This window comes from Rana temporaria, chromosome 5 (assembly GCF_905171775.1).
Source record: "Rana temporaria chromosome 5, aRanTem1.1, whole genome shotgun sequence".
Taxonomy (NCBI): domain Eukaryota; kingdom Metazoa; phylum Chordata; class Amphibia; order Anura; family Ranidae; genus Rana; species Rana temporaria.
Window position 1 is genome coordinate 112571724 of NC_053493.1, and position 24356 is coordinate 112596079.

Genomic DNA, 24356 nt, shown 5'->3' on the forward strand with positions numbered 1-24356 from the left:
CGCTCTACCCTGAACCCGGGACAAGCCATTCGCCATCTGGAGACTTGACTCATCTACATACTCGTAGCATCCCATCTAACCCCACTCTGGTTCCCAATACTTGCTCCTGCTCATTAGAATAACATCCTCATGTACCAACAACAACTTGGCTCAGAACAACAGATCTTCTGCTATCTTCAAGGACTGAATCACCTAACCGCAAGTATACTGGTTACCAGAGTTTAAGTATACTTGTAGCATATGTTACCCAGTGACTGATAATGTGTTAAATCATATTCTTGGCACATGCTATTCATTGACTGAACATTTACGATTGCTAGATATACATTAGACCAGAGAGAAGTCACAATCTAAACATATGCCATTCGGAGACAAGCCATTTACTACTGCTGCAATCATAAACTGACATATGTCATTCAGCTGTACCTCCTGCTGCATCAGTTACATACTATTCTTTGCCAGATCTTAATAGAGTTCATAGACTCATAGTTATAACCAATTGCCTATGAAGGAATAGGCAGAGACTCATTATTCTAACCAATTGCCTATGAAGGAATAGGCAGAACTGATAAGATACACACTTGCTGGTTTAACTGAGGTTGTGATGAGCTGATCCCTGAACTCTCTTAACACTACAGAGAGTGAATAAGGGTATCTTTACTGAGAAACCTCTGCAGCTGCGATCCACAGTGTTTTCTTATTCCAAGACAGCAGGGTCTTTACACTAGGCGATCAATCAGTTCATCTATGCGGGGCATAGGATAGGTGTCAAACTTAGTGATTTGATTCAGGCGGCGAAAGTCATTACAAAACCGCCAACTTCCATCTGGTTTGGGCACTAAGACAATGGGACTGGACCAATCACTATTTGACTCTTCTATCACCCCCAGCTCAAGCATTTTTTTTTACTTCCTGGCGAATTGCCTCTCGCCTTGCTTCTGGAATTCTATAAGGCTTCAACTTGACCTTATCCCCTGGTGTGGTGATAATGTCATGTTCAACTCCGGAGACCCAACCTGGCAGGTCTGAAAACTTCTCCTTATTACGGAGCACAAATTCTTTAACCTCCTGTTGCTGTGTTTTGGATAGAGTCTCCGCTATCCCAACTTCAGGGACAGCCAGGTGAAATGGAGCAGAAAATCGGGTAGTCTTAATGACCAAGGACTCTCTATCCTTCCATGGTTTCATCAAGTTCACGTGATAGAGCTGCTCAGGTTTTTGTCTTCCCGGTTGGCTAATTTTATAATTCACCACCCAAATTTTCTCCAACACTTCATAGGGACCCTGCCATTTGGCTAGGAATTTACTTTCGACCGTGGGGACCAGCACCAACACCCTATCACCAGGTGCAAAGGAACGGACCTGGGCCCCACGATTGTAAATCCTTTGTTGCGCCAATTGGGCTTGGGCTAAATGTTCCTTCACAATCGGCATCACTTGGGCAATTCTATCTTGCATTTGGGCCACATGTTCAATCGCACTTCGATGAGGGGAACTCTCACTCTCCCATGTTTCCCTGGCAATGTCCAGTAGGCCCCGGGGGTGCCTCCCATACAATGGTGTCCTCTATCCTCTGTGACACACGATATAACAGGTTCCTTTCAATAATTAAGTAAGGGAGGGCAACCCTCTTGTCAGGGTTAACTAACTCCCCATATATCTTCACTACATTCTCCCGGGCTCTTAGCAATGTGGGGTCCCTCAATTGCTCAGTGATGAAATTTTCTCTGTGCACTTCAAGGTCATCAAACCCTATCGACCGCTATTCCTCTTCTGAGGTAGCAGGCTCCTCCCTAGGGACTGGTGTTTCCCCTGCTAAGACTGAGAATGGAAACTCAGGAGAATCCTCACAGTTAGAGGTTTCTGGAGTAGATGTTTTAGGCTCAGAAAAACCACCTACTGGGGAATCTGGGCAGTCCCAGAGTTCCCAGAACTTTGGGAAATCTCTTCCCACAATGGCATCATGTGGCAGTTTGGGAACTAAACCCACCTGGTGACACAAGTTACCGAGGGAAGTTTCAAAGGAAACCAAAGTCACCGGATATTCTCGAGTGTCCCCATGTACACAAACTACAGCCATTTTCCTAGGATGCAAGGTTTTTCCCACCACTAGATCACTTTTCACTAAGGTGACCAGGCTACCTGAATCCAACAATACCACAACATCTTTACCATCTAAGCACATTCTACATAAAGGTTTCTCATTTCCCTTTACTGCAGTGCATGTGGTTGCAAAAAGGGACGTCGTCTCTCTGTCAGAAAGTCACACTGCATGGGTTCATCACCCGCTGGGCAAACCGCTGCTACATGTCCCTCTTCCCGGCAACGGTAACAAATCAACCTTCTGGTCCTCTCCTGTGGGATGGGTCTTCCAGGCCGCTCTCGCCAAACATTAGCAGTAGTCCCGATAATTCCTCTAGTTGCTCCTTGGTTCCTCTCTCCACCCCCATCCCTTGATGCAGTCTTACCTATAGGTGGGGAGGGTCTGGTCTTGGAGTGGAAAGTCTGTGCGTCTCTGGTGGAAGAGGACAAATTCTCTGTTGTTAGGTACCTTTCAACCAGGTCTACAAGTTTGTCTGCGGTTTCCGGACCACCATGGTTCACCCATTTCTGCAGGGTGTTAGGAAGAGACCTAAGAAATTTGTCCCATGACTACTCGCTCCAAAATTTTTGGTCTGGACAGAGTTTCTGGCTGCAGCCATTTTTTAGCCAAATGGATGAGGTCATACATCTGCGACCGAGGTGGCTTCTTCAGCTGATAACTCCAATTGTGGACCCGCTGAGCACGGACATCCAGGGTTACACCAAAACGTGCCAATATTTCCTCTTTTAACCGATCATAGTTTTTTGTGTCTGCAAGCTCCAAATCAAAATATGCCTTTTGGGCTTCTCCAGATAATAGGGGGGCCACTAGTCCAGCCCACTGTTCTTTAGGCCAACTCTCTCTTTCCGCTGCTCTCTCAAACGTGGTCAGAAACATCTCCGGGTCCTCATCTGCAGTCATCTTTGGCAATAAGTGTCTTACCCGAAAAGTCTGTATGTTACTGGCCTGACTCCCAGCCTCGGTCTGCTGTCTCTGAAGCTGTGTCACGATGGCCTCCATTTGCTGCTGGTGTCTCTGTTCCAAGCCTGTAATGCTATTCTTGGTGAGCCTGTTGTTGAGCTGCAATGCTCTCTTGGTGAGCCTGTTGTTGCGCTGCAATGCTCTCTTGTTGTTGAGCTGTGTGAGCCTGTTGTTGAGCTGCATGAGCCTGTTGTTGAGCTGCAATGCTCCGCTGCAAACCTGCATTCGTCTGCTGTTGATTTGCATTTGCTATAGCCAGCGGTTTCAGTATCTCCTCCATTTTGGGTTTACTTTAACTGCCCGCATTCTCCACCATGTGTAAGGGGTTAGCTCGGTAGCGGGGGGGGGTGTGGCCCCCTGGATGGGTTCACTACACACTGAACGATACAGAGAAACAGCCGAAGACGGTTGAAAACAAAGAATTTGGTTTATTCTTCCATCTTGCTGGAAACAAGTGCAAGCATCCAAACAGCATAAACAAAATCAAACATAAAATAGACCCTGGCCACTTGGGGCGTCACCTTCACCACACAGGAACCTATCTATGGAGCCTGACACAGCCTACTGCTGAGCAGACACTGCTGATCATACAGCAGAAAAACAAATAGTCTTTTTGATTTTTATCATACAGAAAAATCAACAGCACCTCACCTCTTCAGAAGTATTTCTGTTCGCTGCTCTCCTTCACTCAAAAAGCCTCAGGATGCAGCAATCAGTAGTAATCCTCTGGATTATTTATAGAGGCCTTAAATGCCTCATTCTGAACAGCTGAAGTTTTCCAACGGCCTTAAAGGGTCACAAAAATATTTTTTTTTTTTGCTGAAATGACTGTTTACAGGGTATAGAGACATAAAAGTTAACTGATTCCTTTTAAAAATGATTAAAAATGGATTAAATTCTATCATATAATGTGCCTCTAGTTTCACTTTCGGTTTTAAACTGGTTTCATGTTTATGTGAAGTAAAGAGACCCACAGAACAAAAACAAACAAATCCAGGGCAGTGTTTTGTTTTTAAAATGAATCAGATTGGTTCTGAGGAGTTTTAGACACACAGCTTAGACCACAGTGAGAAGCTCCCATGAGATTTTTCATAAGGAGCCAGACAAGCAGGAAGTGTGGAGATCACAGCAGAATTACAGCTACTTCAAAGCAAAAACGAACAATGAGGACATGAAACCAGGACTGCAGTAAGGTAAAGGAAGCTATTTAGCTAAAAAAATATTTTCCTTTAGTGATCCTTTAAACCTTTCTGGCTACTTCTGCAGCCGACGCCTGATAATAATTGGTGTATTGTCTAAACAAGGCAGAAATGTATCTCCCATCTGTGACAACACCCACAGATTTACCTGACTTCCTGTCACAATATCAATATCAATATATATATATATATATATATATATATATATATATATATATATATATATATATAAAAATAAAAAGGAGAGGGATTATGTCATGAATTCATGAATATCACATCTACCCCAATGCAGGTGATCAGACACTATAGCTAGCTACTGTGTGCTTCACCTATAGCAGAACATAGAAAACAGGCTATTTGCAGTTTAGCAAACAGATAGCATGGTTCTAAGATGGTCCAGGCAATAAGGCAGGCTAAGTTCAGGGAATATTCCAATATCAGATCCAATGACAGTCTAGATAATAAGGCAGACTGAGTTTGGGGAATAGTCCAATATTCGATCTGGGTCATACACAGGGAAATCCAACAGCAAAGCAAGGCAGACAAATTGGAGGCTTGATCAGGAACAATGCAGGTAACTGTCTCTATCACAAGCAAGGGATAGAGTGTTTGGTTTGCTTATATCAGGTGACTGATCAGATTAATCATCTTGCAGGTGAACACAGACAGGGGAAAAACAACAGCCAACACCCGGGTGCTGGAATGAGGAACAGGGGCACTAAGTGATCATGACAGATTGCCTCACAAATAAAATGTTTATTTAAAAAAAACATACTTTCCATATTGCGCAAGGAACAGTTTTGGGCTAAGATGATAATGCCCTTCTTCAAATGCCTTCCTTGCATAATATGGAAAGTGTATAACTTTTAATGCTATTTGTGCAGGAATCTTCTCCTTTTTCTCTATATACGGCCCTTGGAAAGGCCTGATTGCTTTGCACTTGCACCTGCCGTGATGCACCTCACCCTCCTCAGTATTTTATATATATATATATATATATATATATATATATATATATATATATATATATATATATATACAGGGCTTTTTTCAGGGGGAACTTGGGGAAACTCAGTTCCACCACCTCTGGCTCAGACCCTTTGGTTGTATGTAATGCAATCCTGGTATTTAATGCCCCTTTAAGACCCTCCTACTGTTTGTGAAATATGAACGGGGTCATGGTTGAGTTCCTGCACCTATTTTCTGAGAAAAAAAGCTCTGTAATATAGATATATACAGTGGGGCAGATCCACAGAGATCTGCACCCGCGCAGCGTATCAGAGATACGCTACGCCGCCAGACCTTACTTGGCTTTAGTTCGAATCCAGGAAGATTTTGCGCCGTAAGTTACGGCGGCGTAGTCTATCTCTGGTGGCGAAATTCAAATCGGCGATTAGGGGGCATGTTTCATTTAAATCAAGCGCGTCCCCGCGCCGAATGAACTGCGCATGCATCGTCCCAAAATTTCCCGCCGTGCATTGCGCTAAATGATGTCACTAGGATGTCATTTTTTTAAACTTAGACGTGAGTTACGTCCATCCCGATTCACGGACGACTTCCGGGAAAAAAAAAATTCAAATGCAACGCGGGAACGACGGCCATACTTAACATGGCAAGTCTAACTATACGCCGCAAAATACCAGCTTTAACTATACGCAGGAAAAAGCAGACTAGAGACGACGTAAGAGAATGCGACGGCCGCGCGTACGTTTGTGGATCGTCGGAAAAAGCTAATTTGCATACCCAACGCGGAAAACGACGCAAACTCCACCCAGCGGACGCCGAAGTATTGCATCTAAGATCCGAAGGCGTACGAAGTCGTACGCCTGTCGGATCTAACCCAGATGCCGCCGTATCTTGGTTTGAGGATTCAAACTAAAGATACGACGTGGGAAATTTAAAAGTACGCCGGCGTATCAGTAGATACGCCGGCGTACTCTCTCTGTGGATCTGCCCCAGTATATTTCTATGCACTCTTTGCACTCTTAATTTTATGCACCGGCAAGCACAATAATGCTTACATAGAGTAAGCTGATGACCTTGATAGACCTTATGCATTATGTTTTACCTAATCACTATGAAACTATGTCCAATGGATTGTTTGGACTCTAATGTCCTAAATCAATAATTATTAGGATTCAGTTCAAAGCAGATGGATGTGAAAACAGCATTGTTATTATCTAAATGCTACACTGTAGGGTTTTTAAAAACAAAATAATGGCTGTAATGTAATGTGATTGTTTTCCTTTTAACACATATTTTTCATATCTTCCCAGAAATGAGCATTCATTTCCGACTGGCATTGTATCATTTATATATATATATATATATATATATATATATATATATATATATATATATATATATATATATATATATATATATATATATATATATATATATATATATATATATATATATATATATATATATATATAGCATCAAGATGTCTGTCACAGTAAATATAGATCAGCTATCTTTTTTAATAAATTGTAACATCTGGCATTAATTATTTTTACACATCACAGCATGCAAGTTCCTCCTGGGCTTTCCTGGCAAAGCATCTTTTGAGAGTGCTTTCCATTTCAGTAGGAAATTAAGAGAATATTATCATGCAAAAATGGTACTAGGGATGTTACACCAAATAATATGAGTCTTTGGGCTTGTTCACACTTAACTCAATTTCTGGAGGTCAGCAAACGCTCCTATAGCGTTTTTATGGCATTAGTATAGGTGTCAGACAGGCACCTTTAGAATAGGGCATTTTACAAGCATTAAAAATGCTCCCTAAACATTCAATGCACGGTTTCGTAGCGTTTAATGAGCGTTAGGGTGTGTTAAAACTGCTCCACAATGGAAAGTGACAGAAATTAACACATTTTAATACACGGCAACCACACTAAAACGGCGCCGAAAATGCCTGCCAGAGCGTTTGCAGAGCATTACCATAGACGTTCCCGGGCGTTCAAAGGGTTCAAATGCCTCCTGACTCGACATGAGGCTTTAGTTATGTATGTACAGCACAATTGTGCTGTCTATTAGATCTCGTGTATAGACGTTTGAGGGGCGTTTTTAACACCTGTCAAACGCCTCTCAATGCTCTTAATAATTCAATAATTCAGAATTAGCAACAGCCCTTCACCTGCAGCCTTGGAATACAGATCTCCTTGGAATAGCTGGCTGTAATGATAATTGTGTTTTTGTCAAGCTTTAGCGCATCCTGGGTAAGCTCCAGGGTGGTGTCAGTGCATACTCAGGGGATACCATCACTTCCGAGTGCTGAATTCTTTTTCGGGTCGGTTGTAGCTCCGGGCATCGTAATTGACAATGAATTTACACCACGGGACATTTTTTTTATATAAAGGACTTGTCAAAAACTAGCGTTTCGCAATACGAGCACTGTGGGCCAGATTCACATACAATTACGTTGCTCCTGGGCAGCGTAACGTATGTGATTTACGTTACACCGCCGCAGGTTTACAGCGTAAGTGCCTGATTCTCAGAACTCTTACCTGTAAACTTGCGGCGGTGTATCGTAAATGCGCTTTGCGCAAGCCCACCCAATTTAAATGGGGCGGGCACCATTTAAATTAGGCGTGTTCCCGCGCCGAACGTACTGCGCATGCTCTGTCGGGTAAATTACCCGACGTGCATTGCGCTAAATGACGTTGCACGGACGTCATTTGTTTTGACGTTAACGTAAATGGCGTCCAGCGCCATTCACGGTCGACTTACGCAAACGACGTTGTTTTTTAAATTTCGACGCAGGAACGACGGCCATACTTAACATGGCTTAGGACACCTAGGAGGTAGTCCTAATTTTACGTGGCGTAACTTGACGGAAACGACGTACAGTTAGATCGACGGGCAGCTCGGACGTTCGGGGATCGCCGTAAGTATTCATTTGCATATTCTACGCCGACCGCAATGGCCTCACCACCTAGCGGCCGGCCTAGAATTGCATTCTTAAGATCCGACAGTGTAATTCAATTACACCTGTCGGATCTTAGGGCTAGCTATGCGTAACTGATTCTATGAATCAGTCGCATAGTTAGGACGGCCCTAACACAGAGATACAACGGCGTATCAGGAAATACGCCGTCGTATCTCTTTTGTGAATCTGGCCCTGTATTTTTAAAAATTCGGACTCGGTTTGCCAGTATTGTCTCACAAAACTAGCAGGATTCAAGCCACAGCGGTGTGCAGCACCGTGTTTGGCCTGAGGTGGGGGGGGGGGGGATGCCAGAACCGAGCGGAGCCGATTGGAAATGCTCGGAAAAAATAGAAAATACTCAGTTCCCGAGCCTTTCAGAGGTTTTCTGTGTTCAGCCGAGCTGTCCTCGGGCCTTTACAAGTGTTTCTGAGGCTCTCCGGTGCCCCCACCTCTGGCCACATGCGGTTTTGCATGCCATTGAAGTCAATACGGAACAAATTATTTTTGTTTCCATTGACTTCTATGGGAAAACTCGTTATGATATGCGAGTGCTTTGGATTAGGAGCATTCTCCTGGAAAGGATTATGCTTGTAATTCAAGGTTCCACTGTATTTATTTATATTATTTTAAGTGCTTCCTGGTGATGTATTGATTTATTTGTTTGAAATGTTAAAGGTAGCAGCTTAATTGCACACCTAGGTTTTGGGCTCAGTGCAATGTTAACAGCATTTTTTTCTAGGTTAACCCTAACTGCTTGTTGAAAAAAATTGTTTTTTTTCCCAGAATTTAATAGTTGAAATAGTAAAGCACTAACTGCTTATAGAGAATATTAGTTTAACAATTTAAACTTAAAGTTACAAACACGTGTAAATGTGTCACAAGAGTGACTCCTTTTTCGTTCCTCCTCCAAATGCTCTGTAAGAGGATCAAATATTTTTTTTTCATGCATTACATGTTTATTGTAAAGATTGTATTCTATATAGATTGTAATGGGGAAAGGCTTAACTAATAGTGATTCTATGTCCCAAACTAGGGCTTATGATCCTGAGATAACTAAAAGCTTATTTTCTTTAACTCTTGGCCCCTTACTATGTGTAGGTGACTCATATACACTGCCCACAATCCTGTTAGCCAAATGGGTTAATTTACTAAAAGCAGATAGACTATGCATTTTGCAAGTGTAGATGCTCTCAGCGGGGACATTTTCTCCAGAGCTTAGTAAATGAGAGGAAGCTCCCATGTCTCCTACAGGATCCTAAAGAGGATTAAGACACTGCTTCAATCACTTAAATTGGTAGACACTTGGAGACTCCTACACCCCACGGACAGAGATTACTCATTCTTCTCCCCCCCTCAGAAAAAATATTCTAGACTAGACCTGATCTTTGTCTCCCAAAGGAATTTAACAGCACTATCGAAGGCGGAAATAGGCATAATTGCGTTTTCTGATCACGCCCCAGTTGCTGCAACATTTTCGCTAGGAACTAAACAGAGACCCCCGTTTAATTGGAGGCTTAATGCATCCCTGCTTACAGACCCATCCATACATGACAGTATCCATGACTCCATTGTAACATATTTCAGTCTGAACAAGGACTCTGACACAAACCCACTCAACAACTGGGAGGCACACAAAAGTGTTATAAGAGGAGAGCTTATCAGCTGGGGTGCGAGACGGAAGAGAGAGAGGGTAGAGGAGATCACTCGCCTCTCAAACACCATAGCCACACTTGAAGCGCAACACAAAAAATCGCTGTCTGATGGAGTAATGGAGGATTTGATTAGGCATAGAAAATCCCTTACACAAATACTGACGTTCCAAACACAAAAATCCCTATTCTTTAAAAGGAACATCTTCTATGAAAAAGGAGACAAGGGGGGGAAACAACTCGCCAGGGCTCTTAAAAACGCCACACTGGCGAACCAAATTTTCTCTATCCGAGACAACTCAGGCATCCTTGAACACTCCTCAGAAAAAATTGCAGCAATCTTCCACGACTTTTATGCTGGCCTTTATGACCTTCCCCCACAACATAAACCACATCATATACACTCTTCCAAAGAAGAAACGATCCGTCAATTCCTACTTGACAGTAAACTCCCCTCCCTCTCTCCTGCAGAGATTTCCACACTAAATAAACCCATCACCACCACTGAACTACAACTGATGATTAAAGAATTGAAGACAGGGAAAAGCCCAGGGCCTGACGGCTACACATCACAATACTACAAAACATACACTCCTATCCTCACAGACCCGCTACTTAAGGCCCTGAATCACCTGGCTCTACAACCACATAATTCCAATTCCCTACTCTCAGCCCACATAGCCGTAGTTCCAAAACCAGATAAAGATCATACTGCAGCCGCAAATTACAGGCCCATCTCCCTACTAAATTTAGATATAAAAATCCTAGCAAAAATATTGGCAAACAGAATCAAACCACTTCTATCAAAAATCATAGGCCCTGAGCAGGTGGGCTTTATGCCTGGCAGAGAAGCCAGGGACAACATAACTAAATCACTTAACCTCATCCACCACGCAAACATCTCAAAAATCGAAGGCCTTCTCCTGTCCACAGATGCGGAGAAGGCCTTTGATAGGATTTCGTGGGACTACCTGTTTGCAATGTGCTCCCACATAGGCCTTAGAGGGAACATCTCAAATTGGATCAAAGCCCTATATCAAAACCTGACTGCTCAGATTAAAGTAAATTCCACCCTATCCGACCCCATAAATATACGAAATGGCACACGCCAAGGCTGTCCTTTATCCCCTCTACTTTTTATACTCTCATTGGAACCACTTATCAGAACCATAAACCTTTCCCCAGACATCAGAGGCTTCTCGGTTCGTGATAGGGAATTTAAACTGGCGGCCTACGCCGATGACCTTCTATTTTTCATTACCCATCCACATATTTCCATGCCAAACCTCTCTAAAATATTTAAAACATTTGGTTTCATCTCAAACTTCAAGATCAACCAGACCAAATCCGAGGCACTCAATCTTACCCTCCCCCCAGACAAACTAAACTCACAAAACAAAACTTCAAATTTAAATGGGAAAAAGACTCCCTGAAGTATTTGGGGATTAAACTCACCCCTGTTTTGAACTCCTTGTTCAAGACTAACTTCCTTCCTCTACTGAACACGATTTCAGGAGATCTGAAGAGATGGAATTCCAAATTTTTCTCCTGGTTTGGAAGGGCCGCTATATTGAAGATGGTGGTGCTTCCACGGCTGCTGTACCTCTTCAATGCTCTCCCAATCCACATCCCAAACTCCTTTTTTGCCAAACTCCAATCTGCCCAAAGAGGTTTCCTTTGGTCGAATAAAAAGTCCAGAATCTCGCTGAAAATTCTCAAACTCCCCAAAAATAGAGGTGGCCTGGGACTTCCAGATTATAAAAAGTATCACTTCGCCTCTCACATTACTAGGGTAATAGACTGGCACTGTAACGGCCCGAATAAGGACTGGGTGCAACTGGAATTGGATTGTACTTCACATTCTCTCCTTTACTACCCTTGGACCCTCCACTCCAAATCCTTCAAGAGCTCCGCCAACCCTCTCATAGCCTGCACACTAAAAATATGGCACAAACTAGCTACACCCTTCAATCTGGCCACGATCCCGGGTCCTCTGACACCGATTGCGGGAAACCCCGATTTCCCTCCAGGACTGAATCAAAAATCTATCCCTTGCCCCTTCCCGTCTAATACATTTTTGGCTACTAACTGTCTCTCGGGCAATGTGGTTAAACCTTTATCCTCCCTACAATCTGAATATGGGAACTCGGCACCAAGCCCCTGGTTTCACTTCCAACTTAGGAACTTCCTTGTAAACAGTAAACACAAAGCCTCCTACCTCCGAGGCATGACCCCTCTAGAAGAGGTCTGTCTCAAGAGATCCCCTGTGCTTAAAACCACCTCCCTAGCATACAAATGGTTGATCCTTCGCGATTCAGTTGATAGTAACAAGCACAGGGAGAGATGGGAAAGGGACTTAGATAGGCAATTCAGTGAACGCCAGTGGGAAAGGGCTTGCATATTCGCACACAAGTGCTCATTGAGCACCAAACACCAAGAGACCTCATATAAAGTACTCACTCAGTGGTATATTACTCCTGTGAAAGCTCACAAATGGTCCCCGACAATCCCTGGTACCTGCTGGCGCTGCAAATCGGCGGAAGGCACCTTCTTACATATCTGGTGGGAGTGCCCCCTGATCCGCAGTTTTTGGGATGAGATTTCCACATGGATTAAACACATCACTGACACGACAATAACCCTAGATGCCGCAGCTTGCCTGCTACACATCAACTCCTTTTCCATAAAACGTTATAAAACATCTTTAACCAGACACTTTCTCACAGCTGCAAAGTCATTGATTCCAATACACTGGAAAACGGATAAGGTCCCTGGAGTCAGAGAATGGTTGGAAAAAGTGAACTACATATACAAAATGGAGGAGCTGGTAGCAATGAGGAACGAACGTAGCTCCGCCTTCATTGAAAATTGGTCCCCCTGGGTGACTTTCAAGTACTCAAGGGAATACGATCTCTTCTTTCCTCGTTGACAGGTCGCCCTTCTAGCCTTACTACTTCAGTCTCTTTAGACAAAACCATTCACTCTATGGTAGTAATGATAAATGTTGCTCCCTTCTCGCTTCCCCTTTGGTCTCCTCTAGATGATTAATGACCCTTTGCTTCGGGGTTTGCTACCCTTCTCATGTCCCTGCTCACGTCCTTACCCCCCTCTCCTCTCCCCACCTTCCCCCCATCCTCCCTACCCTTACTTTCCCTTCCTATATGTCTCTCTAACTGGAACACATTTAAGTTCATGTATTTGTTATTGCATTCTGCTCTGTACCACCCAATTACATTCAATTGTATGTTATTTACGAATGTTATTACTATACAATTTCTGTACAATCTAACTTTTGCTTCAATAAACCTTGGATTGTGAAAAAAAAAAAAAAAAAGCTCTGCTGACGTCCATCATTCCATCATGTGCATGCACAAATGCTGTTTTTATTTCCATGCATGTGTTGGGTATTCTTCACAAAGTAGGGCTCCATGCACACTGGTTTAAAAAACGTTGCTTCTACAGGAGTTTTTTTGTTCTGCCTGTAGAAGCAGCTCATACACATTAGGACGTTAAGAAGCAGATTTTGAGCTAAACGTCTAGAGGCAGAAAAAAAAATACTTCTGGTTCGCGTTTCTGATTGGAACTTGGAGGCAGAAAAAAATGAAAACTCTCTCTAAACTTTGGACACAAAATGCTCTATATGAGCATTTTTTTACTCCCGAGAGAACAGAAGTTTTTTTTATGCCCAGTGTGCATGGAGTCTAAGTACCGGTTCACACAGGGGCGACCTGTCAGGCGACTCAGCTGCCTGACAAGTCGCGGTCCGCTCTATTCAATGGAACCATTCTAATAGGAACGACGCAAGTCGCTCCAACTTAGAAAAAGGTTCCTGTACGACTTTGGGGGCGACTTGGGGCGACCTGCATTAACTTCAATACAGAAGTCATTTTGCAAGTTGCTCTCAAGTCGTCTTGCAAAGCACACAGTTTATTTATCTTTAGTAAATCAACCCCATTGGCTAGCAGAATTGTGGGCAGGGTACATGGTAGGGTCATAGGCATAAACATTACCTCCCTTCCATGCATCATAAAATCGAACATTAAAGGAGTTGTAAAGGAAATTATTATTTTTGCTGAAATGACCGTTTACAGGGTATAGAGACATAATAGTTAACTGATTCCTTTTAAAAACGATTAAAAATAGATAAAAATCAATCATATAATGTACCTGTAGTTTCTAGTTTGGTTTTTGCATCTAGTTTCGTTTTTGCATGTTATTTCCTGCCTCTGTGCTATACAGAGCCATAGAGCAGTGATGGTTTGGAAAACGAAACTAGAAACTCCCAGTACTGTGGTCATCAGGAAACAGACAACCAGGAAGTGTCCAGAACAGAGAGGAATCACAGCAACATCAGAGCAAAAACGAACAATGAGGACATGAAACCAGGACTGCAGTAAGGTAAAGGAAGCTATTTAGCTAAAAAAAAAAATCCTTTAGTGACCCTTTAACATTTGAATTATTGACATAACAATCAAACAAAATTTTAGAGTCTTTCCAATGAAATTTGTGAAGTCACTGATAGTACTAATGCGTCCCTGACAAACAATTGTTCAACATTTCCATGCAACCATTTAAACATAATTCTACAGATGTATGGCTAGCTCAAAATCACTTAGGTAGATTCAGGTAGGGGCGCGCAAATTTACGGCGGCGTAGCCTAGCGTGTTTACACTACGCCGCCTTAAGTAAGAGAGGCAAGTACTGTATTCTCAAAGTACTTGCCTCCTTACTTAGGGCGGCGTAGCGTAAATGCGGCGGGCGTAAGGGCGCCTAATTCAAATGTGTTGGAGGGGGCGTGTTTAATGGTAATGAGGCTTGACCTCACGTTTTTGACTTTTTCTTTTCACTGCGCATGCGCCGGGCGCCTACATTTCCCAGTGTGCATTGCGGCTAAGTACGCCGTATGGGCCTATTGATTTCGACGTGGACGTAAACTACGTAAATCCCGATTCGCGGACGACTTACGCAAACGACGTAAAAAATTTGAATCTCGCGGCGGGAACGGCGGCCATACTTTAACATTGTTATTCCACCTATTAGGTTAGGCCTGCTAATGCCTTACGGAAACGGCGTAAATCGACTGCGGCGGCCGGGCATACGTTCGTGAATCAGCGTAAAAACTCATTTACATATTCTACGCCGACCGCAATGGAAGTGCCACCTAGCGGCCATCCAAAATATTGCAATCTAAGATAGGACGGCGCAAGCCGTCCTATCTTAGATATGTTTAAGCGTATCTCTGTTTGAGCATACGCTTAAACATACGTCGGCGTAGACTCTGAGTTAGGTCGACTTATCTACTGATAAGCCGGTCTAACTCTACCTGAATCTACCTAACTGTTTTATATGTTTTTTCCTTAAGTGTTAATAAATGATTATATTGTTTTATACCAGAATAGGAAATGTTTAGCTTTTTTATGCAGAACATTTATTTACTGACTAAATTCTGTTTATAAAGCTTAGTGCAAGAACATTGTAAATAAAAAAAAAAGCCCAGTATAGTACTACAGTGTCTGCACTTAAATCACAGGCTGAGGTAAAGAGAAAACACAGTTGAATAGTGATGAAAATCTGTCTGAAAACACTGCTGGAACTTGAACAGACCAACCAAACATTTGTTTTAATTTGGCCCACCGCTGATAACTGCAGTGATTGTGTTTTATATATCAGACTCTTGTGTTAGGATCAGTTTTTTTATTCCCTACTTGACTCCCCTTCCAGATTTCCCAATTCCAGTCTCTGCTTGACAATTAAGTTCATTGGGAGGTGTTATATTGCTGCTGAGCTCTTTATTTATTTACTTACAGCAGAAAAGGGTGTCAGCAGGCTTGTTCATCTTTGTAGTGAAGCCTTGCAGCATAGACTTACAGTATTTCTTGCAGTGTAATGAAAGGATATATGGCCACCTCAGAGACATTTGCTATGCTACATGTTGTGTGGAGGTGCAGCAAAACTGTTTCACTTTTAAAAACTGACATTTTCACCTTTTATGTGGCAGGTTGACCTAACCCAAAAATAAGTAAAATCCTAATTGTGACTCCTGAACTCCCACTCTTCATGCAAAAATTTGTAAAAACAAATAAGAAAAAACCCACAGTCAATAATGTACACATAAAACAGAATAAACATGCAACATTTTATGTTGTATTTTGTGTATAACATATATAGGTAGATTCACAAAGAGTTAGGCCGGCTTATCTACAGATAAGCCGACCTTAACTCTGAATCTACGCCGGCGTTTGTTTAACCACTTAAAGACCTTAGGTGTTTTTCAGATTTGGTGTTTGCAAGACTAAAACAGTTTTTTCTGCTAGAAAATTACTTAAAACCCCCAAACATTATATATATTTTTTTCTAACACCCTAGAGAATAAAATGGCGGTCATCGCAATACTTTTTGTCACACCATATTTGCGCAGCAGTCTTACAAGCGCACTTTTTTTGGAAAAAAATCACTTTTTTGAATTAAAAAATAAGACAACAATAAATTTGGCCCAATTTTTTTATATATTGTGAAAGATAATGTTACGCCGAGTAAAATGATACCCAACATGTCACGCTTTAAAATTGCGCCCGCTCGTGGCATGGCGTCAAACTTTTACCCTTAAAAATCTAGATAGGCGACGTTTAAAAAATTCTATAAGTTGCATTTTTTGAGCTACAGAGTAGCTCTAGGGCTATAATTATTGCTCTCGCTCTAACGATCGTGGCGATACCTCACTTGTGTGATTTGAACACCGTTTTCATATGCGGGCGCTACTCGCGTATGCGTTCGCTTCTGCGCGCAAGCTCGTCAGGACGGGGCGCTTTAAAAAAATTTTTTTTTGTTTTCTTATTTAATTTTATTGATTTTATTATTTTTTACACTAAAATATAAAAAAAAAAATGATCACTTTTATTCCTATTACAAGGAATGTAAACATCCCTTGTAATAGAAAAAAGCATGACAGGTCCTCTTAAATATGAGATCTGGGGTCAAAAAGACCTCAGATCTCATATTTAGGCTTAAATGCAAAAAAAAATAAAAAAAAGGAAAATTTGTCATTTAAAAAAATGACAAAAAAAAAATTGTCTCTTTAAGAGGCTGGGCGGGACTGACGTTTTGACGTCACTTCCGCCCAGCAGAGCTATGAGGACGGGTGGGGGCCATCTTGCCCTCACTCAAGTCCTCACTCTCCAGGCGGCAGCATCGGATCTCCTCCGCCGCTACCGACGGCTCCGGTAAGCGGCGGAGGGCGCGGAAAAGCGGCGGGAGGGGGGGGGAGGCCCTCTCCCGCCACCGATAACGGCGATCTCGCGGCGAATTCGCCGCGGAGACCGCCGTTATCGTTTACACGGCCGCCCGCTGAAAACATGGATATCTCAGTTGTGGCAGCAGCTGCTGCCGTTACTGAGATATCCATGTTTAAAAAGAGGACGTACATTTACAATACGCGGGTCGGGAAGTAGTTAAGCGTATGCTCAAACAGAGATACGCTTAAACAAAGCTAAGATAGGCCGGCTTGCGCCGTTCTATCTTAGCTTGCAATGTTTCTGATGGCCGCTAGATGGCGCGTCCATTGCGGCCGGCGTAGATTATGTAAATGAGGGGATACGCCGATTCACAAACATACGCCAGGCCTACGCCATCGAATTCCGTCGTTTCCGTAAGGGATAGGCCGCCTAAAGTTAGAGCTATGCTCTAGTGGCCTAGCCAATGTTAAGTATGGCCGCCGTTCCCGTCGCAAAATTAGAAATGTTAACGTTGTTTGCGTAAGTCGTCCGCGAATCGGGATTTACGTTGTTTACGTCCACGTCGAAATCAATAGGCCCGTACTGCATGCGCAGTGTCAAAAAAAGTAAAAAATCGTGAGGTCAAGCCTCATTTCCATACAACACGCCCCCCTCCAAGTCATTTGAATTAGGCGCCCTTACGCCCGCTCGTTTGAGGCTACGCCGCCGTAGATTAGCAGGTAAGTAGTTTGAAAATCACTACTAGCCTAACTAATTTCCGGCGGTGTAGCCTAAACAGGCTAGGCTAGGCCGTCCTAAATTTAATCCCATCTCTCTGAATCTACCTAATAGACTTTGGGCTTGTTTTTCTATAGCTATGCTTTTATTTCTTTTTGGGTTAGTTCATTGACATTTTACTGGAGACTCCTCTGCTCTATTAGACATATTTTCGGTAATGGTTGTTTTGTTGTTTTCTACCGCTAGATTAGGCTTTGTTCCTAACAGCCTGCGAGCAATCAGCTTCAGACTACCTAAAAATGCCCACCACAATTTACCTCTATTCGATGGCTACAGAAATGACAACTACATTTGCCAGCTTTTAGAGTTTGTGACATCATATGCGGAATGATCTGCAGCTGAGACTGGGAAAAAGGAGATTAGTGAGACAATTTTCTTGTGTAACACAAGAATCTACTCCTTACAGGTTAAGGTAGCCAACTCAGAAACTTGCCTCACTCAGGTGATGTCAACCAGGGAGGCTAGTTTGCCAGTAAGAATAGATGAGAGGATATCTCTGCAATGTTCAAAGTGAGACTGCTGGAAAATTTACCAGGTTGAGATTCTACTCCCTTTGTTCAGAACAAGCAGGGGGACAACATGAGTGACACACTGAACAAAGGGAGTAAGAGGCAAACATTATTTGAAAAAGCAATGCTAGAGCTGATATTTGACCATCAATTAGTTGTCCCATGGAGAACTTCCTTAATCATTTAAGACCGGGACCTTTATGCAAGGTAAAGGACCTGGCCAGTTCTTGCGATTCGGCACTGCGTCGCTTTAACTGACAATTGCGCGGTCGTGCGATGTGGCTCCCAAACAAAAATGGCGTCCTTTTTTTCCCACAAATATAGCTTTCTTTTGGTGGTATTTGATCACCTCTGCGGTTTTTATTTTTTGCTCTATAAACAAAAATAGAGCGACAATTTTGAAAAAAATAACAATATTTTTTACTTTTTGCTATAATAAATACCCCCAAAAAAGATATACATTTTTTTTCTCAGTTTAGGCTGATACGTATTCTTCTACATATTTTTGGTAAAAAAAAAATCACAATAAGCGTTTAACGATTGGTGTGCGCAAAATTTATAGCGTTTACAAAATAGGGGATAATTTTATGGCATTTTTATTAATAATGTTTTTTTTACTACTAATGGCAGCGACCATCGATTTTTTTCGTGACTGTGACATTATGGCGGACATATCGGCCAATTTTGACACATTTTTGGGACCATTGTCATTTTCACAGCAAAAAATGCTATAAAAATGCATCGTTTACTGTGAAAATGACAATTACAGTTTAGGAGTTAACCACTAGGGGGCGCTGAAGGGGTTATGTGTGACCTCATATGTTTTTCTAACTGTAGGGGGGGCGCGGCTGGATATGTGATGTCATTGATCGTGTTTCCCTATATCAGGGAACACACGATCAATGAAGCTGCCACTGTGAAGAACGGGGAAGGTGTGTTTACACACACTTCTCCCCGTTCTTCAGCTCCGGGGACCGATCGCGGGACACCAGCGGCGATCGGGTCCCGCGGCCATGGTCACGGAGCTTCGGACCGGGTCGCGGACCGGAACGGGACCCACAGCTGGGCACTTAAAGGGGACGTACAGGTACGTGCCTGTGCCCAGCCGTGCCATTCTGCCGACGTATATCTTCAGGAGGTGATCCTTAAGGTGGACTTTCCATATTTAGAAGCATAACAGGATCAGGAAGATCCCTATTCTTTAGGACCTGGGTTTCAAAAGCCAAGTCATTACCCACTTCAATACTGGACACTTTCACCCTCTTCCTGCCCAGGCCAATATTCGGCTTTCAGCGCTGTTACATTTTTATTGACAATTGCATGGTTATTTAACACTGCACCCTTTAGAAAGATAGAGTTTTCTTTTGGTGGTATTTAATCACCACTGGATTTTTTTTGTTGGCGTCAGTCATGAAAACCTTCCAAAACAAAGAAGAAGGAGGACTTACCTGACTGTAGAGCCACCAGGACAGAAACAATCTGGTCTTTAGAAATACTTAAATGTAAAGATCCAAAGCATGAGATATTTTTGTTCCATGCAGATGGAATATTCAGCTGTAATAGTTTGGAGTTGAAATGAGCAATTAAGACTATCTCAAAGGATGCTACAGTGAAGCCCAAGACCCTTATGCAGAAGAGAAGGGTTGGCTGGCTGCTGGACTGAAGACTCTGAACATGTGAGTGGAACATCTGCGGTTTCATCTGGGGAAGAAAAACCCTGGACAGGGCCTTGTCCAAGATGAGGCTCAGGCACTTCAAGCAACAAGTTCCAGTGAAGACTTTTGAAGGTTTAGGATCTACACAAATCTCTGTAACCTCTGAAAAAATCCATTGGATATTGATTGCTAGGCTCTGTGCAAACTTTTCCCTTATTAGCACTTGTTCAAATACCCCAAAGCGATTAGCAGGGCCAGCATCTTTGTGAATACCCAAAGTGTAGTGGACGGTCCAAGGGGAAGAGCAATGAACTGGAAGTATTTTGTGCCCACAGCAAAACATGGGAAGCAGTGATAAGTTGTAAAATTTGAAATACAAATTCTAGCAGATTGAGGGAAGCAATGGCTGACCTCACAGATTCCATGCAAGATTTATGTATTCACAGAAAGGTATTGAGAACCTGTAGATCCAGTATAGGTTGATTGCCTCCAATGGCTTTGTGAATGATAAATGGGTTTGAGTAGAACCCTTTATATTTTTCTCTAACTGAGACTAGAGCAATGATGGATGTGGTAAGGCAGTATGGTGGTCCACAAGTTTTTGCAAGGAGATCAAATGTTGGACAACATAAACTGTGGTAGTGTCAGGGAAATGGCCGAAGAAGGACTGGCAATTCTGCCCAAGACAATCATGGCCGCCATGGTGACTAAGGTGGGCGGTACTTCCTCCTTGTAATCTGAACAGATCACATGACTAACTTCCTGGTCTATTTAAGCCTGCTGCTGGAGCTGCTCATTGCTGGATTATCGCTTCAGTCTCCTGTGTACCTTGACTTTGTCTCCTGATCAGGACCAGGACCTTGCTGAAGAGCCATCCAGGTGGTGTGCTACAGAATTAAAAATGATTGTGGTACCAACTGTTTCAGTACATACAGGGAGCGTGCAACAAAACAGTAAAGTGTTGCACTACCAAAATGGCATGTCTGCTACGTATTTTATAAAGTGTTGCAGCAAGATGCCAAGAAATAGGAGCAAGTCCCTAAAGGCTCGTACACATGATCGGATATCTGATGGAATCTAATCCGATTAATTTTTTCGTCGGATACCCGATGAAGCTGACTTTCATCAGTCTTGCCTACACACCATCAGTCAAAAATCCGACCGTGCCAAAATGCGGTGACGTAAAACACTACGACGTGCTGAAAAAAATGAAGTTCAATGCTTCCGAGCATGCGTCGATTTGATTCTGAGCATGCGTGGATTTTTGACTGATGGACTTCCACACAGACGATCGTTTTTTCTATCGGTTTGTTATCCATAGGAGAAATTTAAAACATGTTCTATTTTTTTTTTCACTGATGGAAAACAAAACGATGGGGCCCACACACGCTCGGTTTGTCCAATGAAAAAAGTCCATCGGTCAAACCGACCGTGTGTACAGGGCTTTATACTCACCACAGGAGGTCCAGGTTGTTAGCAGATGCCCCCATAAAACATCTGGAGCAACCCAACAGTCTTCACATCAACAGTGTGTATACCCCTACAGAGGTCTTCAGGGGTAGGCTTCCACCAGATGATTGCAGAACAGCTCTAAAAAGTGATTTTTAGCTAGCTACACACAGTACGCTAGATGTCTAGAAGGTGTCATCAACAGAGACCAGTACCCGCAGGCATTATAGGCAGGCCCTGCATATTCCTTTCAGTGGGGCCTAGGTTTGGTCATCAAGGCTATGCCAAGTATTGGTTTACCTGGACAACTGCAATAGGAAGCGCACCCCATTGAAGAATCTTGCTTGAAGAAGAAAAACATAAATTTTGATGAAAACAAAAGTAGTAGGGTTTCTTCTCTTAGCAGAGAGAAGTTATCCATTCTTCTAGGACACTAGCAAAAAAACTGAGCATGATGGGAATAGGAAAGCTTAGGGTTGAGCTTTTCCAACAGCTCTGATTGGTTGCCAGTGGCATTCTCCTAAAAGTAGCTGCATAACCCATACATATTTAAATATCCTCCTGTGCCTTCTAATGAACAAGTAGGGAATGTAATAATTATTTGCATATTAATTTCCCGCATAAGTCAACACCTGCAGATACAGTACAGATTTTGTGGAAGGCATTTTAAAATGCATTTAAAGTCTAAACAAAACAGGACATTTTCTATCACCCAATTTAACAAACCGTTGAAAAATACCAACAAGAGGTTGATTTCATGATACCAAGTCATATCAATTTAGCTTTAACTGTAGCATAGCAATGGGGTAGCAGAGGCAGCAACTATAAAAGGGCCTCTGCCCTGAGGGAGTACAGCTGCAACCCTGCATCAAGAAAGCTTTTCTTTTTGCTCATTGCACTACAAGAAACAATACCATGATTTTAGCTGTTGGAAGCCACATTCATGCTCATAGGTTTGCTATATTTTATGAGACGTTTGTATGTATTGTAGATATTATTATTAATGAGACCTCATGGGTGCCTGGATCACATTTTGTAATGTTGCCCAGAGGGGTTTCGCTGCAGTGCATCCATTTTCCGCCCGGTGCTATATTATTGTGTCATTTTTTAAATAAAGCCTTCTAAAGATGGCCCTTCAAATAGGATAATGTGTATTGAGTGCACATTAATAATGAAAAAATGGCTGCAGTAAAGAGCATACTCATTTAGTAACACATCTGGTCCCTGAAGAGGAATTGGTAATGTGGCAAAGCTTATAAGATGGTTGTTGTTGTTGCTGCTGCTAGAGCACACAAAGGTTAGAATCTTTTGGGATAAACAGTCATTTAAGATTATTGCAATCAATAACAAGACAAGTGTGAAGTGAAACCAGTTGCTATGCCAACATTACTCCAAGACAAAGTTATACAACATACACAAAGGAATCTTAGGCATGATGTCTGCAAAAGACTAAATCGGTTATTTCTTTATATAGTAAAGTGCACATAAAATATATTGTAAATGATCCATTATGTCTTAGCAACTAAATTTGTAGAAGCATGCACAATAAAATAAATTTAATTTTATAAAGGCGATGTAAGGGTCATTTTTAAGATACAAATAAACCATGCAAGCTAGGTTCTCGGCAGTGCACATTTATTTTCCCAATAAGGAGAAGAAAAACCCAATAATGCGTGTCCAGTCTCTTTATCTTCTCAACTTTTGTGCATCATTCAAACAGTAACATCTTTTGAGAAAACATGTTGAAGCCTCCTAACAGCATTTTACCATCAATCAATGTGGTAGGTAGAAATACACAGTTATTGTCTCCTCTCTACATATAGGGGTTGATTTACTAAAGGCAATTAGACTATTCACTTACCAAGGGAATTTACACCAGAGCTTAGCGATTAAGATTAAAGTATAACTAAAGGCAAAACTTTATTTTTTTTCATTTTTTATAGAGTAAAGCGGGTTTAGAATACCTGTCAGTTTTTATTGCTCTCTGTGTTCCTGTTAGGGAGATTCACCCTTTCTATTGGTCCTGTTACCATTATCAATGAACGTAAAAGTAAAAGAAAATCCCAAATTTTGAGTTGTCCTCAGAAAAGTAAGAGGGGAAATCTTCCAATGGGGACACACTTCCTGTTTGGCTATAGGACAGGAAGTGAAGGTAAATTTCCTCAATGGGACAAAGACCTTACAGTGGTTATAACTAGGGTTGTCCCGATACCGATACTAGTATCGGTATCGGGACCGATACCAAGCATTTGCCCGGGTACTTGTACTCGGGCAAATGCTCCTGATGCTTCACCCGATACTTGTACTGTTGGCGGTGATCAGTGCATGGGGAAGTTACAAGCACCGATCACCGCTGTATAGATTTAAAAGTAATTTCTCCGCTTCTCTCAGCTGCTTTAAAATCAGCGGTGATCGGTGCTTGTAACTCCCCCACACAAGATCACTGCTGACTGTCCCGTGTCCTCATCCAGCCCCCCTCCGATTTGCTGCAGTCTGTCTCCCTCCCTTCATGTCCCCCGCCGTGTTTCTCTCTCTCTCCGTGTCCCCCGTGTATCCTGCCGTGTATCCCGCCGTGTACCTCCTCCACCCCCTGGAATTGTCAGGATGTAGAGCGGGGTAGGAGCCGGTAAATCCGGCTCCTTACTGCTCCAAATGGACAGAGTCAGTGATCACTGACTTTATACACTGTGTGCACAAATATTAGGCAAGCTGTATGTTTGAGGATTAATTTAGTTACTGAACAACTACGGTGCTCTGGGTCAATCAGAAATGTTAATAAATCACAAACCTGAATATTTAAGAAAATGCCCGTACACACGATCTGACTTTTTCCCAACAAACTGCAAAATGAGTAAGTTTTCCAAAAAATATGACCGTGTGTACGCTCC